Source organism: Echinops telfairi, unplaced genomic scaffold, assembly GCF_000313985.2.
Source record: "Echinops telfairi isolate 266 unplaced genomic scaffold, ASM31398v2 ScPeMD7_7424;HRSCAF=8462, whole genome shotgun sequence".
NCBI classification, from domain to species: Eukaryota; Metazoa; Chordata; class Mammalia; order Afrosoricida; family Tenrecidae; genus Echinops; species Echinops telfairi.
This window is the reverse complement of record NW_022111324.1, coordinates 87,212,148-87,213,644: the sequence shown is the minus strand read 5'-3', so window position 1 is coordinate 87,213,644 and position 1,497 is coordinate 87,212,148.

Genomic DNA, 1,497 nt, shown 5'->3' with positions numbered 1-1,497 from the left:
ACCTTCCCCACCGCCTTCTCCACCCCACAAGTCCCCCCAGAACCAATATTTCTTTTACCATGACACTATTACTTTTGCAACAAAAAATTATTTTATAAATAAAAATAAATAAACCAGTAGGCAAGCAGTACGTCTGAGATAGGTAATAGGCACATTAAGAAAGAGGATTTGAGTGCTGTGAACCCTCAGATCTTTCCTTATGAAGTAAATCCAATGATTGGGACCTGATTCATACCAGGCAGAGTCTCACAGAGTCTAGCTACATGACAACAGACAGCACCTGGTTGTGCAGACCCAGGTGCTAATACAAACATCAACACACATGCAGGCAATTCGACCTTGGGCAGGCCTGGTTGAGGGAAGCTGTACGAAGTTCATGATTTCTTTCAGAGTTGCCCAACAGGCAAACACCAGGAAGCTCGCTATCTCTTGGACACCCATAGCACCACCTCTCCCAGAAAAGGCAGCAAGCCAATGAGGACTGAAGGCTGACTCAGCCCCCCAGCAGGTCGTTTTCTGCAGCCCAATCCAGCTCTCCTGCTGCTTGCCTGACTTTGCAACCGCCAGTCATTCCACGCAAGCAGTGTTTATTCTGTCAACATTATTTCAAACAGCACTTGCTCCATTTCCTTCCAGCGAGTCAGGTGAGCCCTGTCTCCCTACAATTACAGACTAGTAGTATTCACTGGATTACCCTCGTTCAACACAAATCTGTCTATCAAGCAGCTGTCATGTGCCAAGTTTGCCAGACTGTAAAGCAGTAGGTCTTCACCAACCTGTGCTATCACTTCTTAATGATCTGACAAAGCCACAGGCTCCCTCTCCGCCAAAATGTAGTCAGACACACCTGAATACCCACTTTTACTCACCCACACACTTACCCAGGGCCTTAAGAAGGAGCCGAGGAAGTTGTGCCTTAGGCTGCTAACTGCCAGGGCAGCTGTTCAAACCCATCAAAAGGATGGGTTTTCTTATAAAGGCTGGTGGTTCTTATAAAGATTCGCCGTCTTTTAAATCATAATAAAAAAAGATTCCCAATCTCAAGCCCTTAGCAGCAGGTGTGGTCTATCCTACAGGGTCAATTGGAGTTGGAATCAACTTGAAGGCTGTGGAAGTGGAAGGTCCTTCAATGCGTGATTACAAACCCCTGTGCTGAAGATAAAATGGAAGAGGCAGTTTTTTCCCTCCAGGATAACACAATCTGGGCTTGTGGGTGAGGTAAGAATTGGCCCTCTCGACTGACGGTCCCTGTTCCTTATCTCTTCTGTGGAATTGGGTATCTGGCTTCCCTTGGACCTCTGAGTGTGTCACCTCTCTTTCTAGTCTTTTCTATGAGAGATAGGTCTTTTGACACACTGCACAATTCCTTTCTCCGTTTACCAGTCTTCCCTAGCTTCGTGTTTCTTACTGACTTGGCATCTTCTCTTCTGATTTCCTCCTCATCGCAACCTCTCCTGTCCATTCAAATTCAGTACCCAATGACCCTTTCAGTTGACC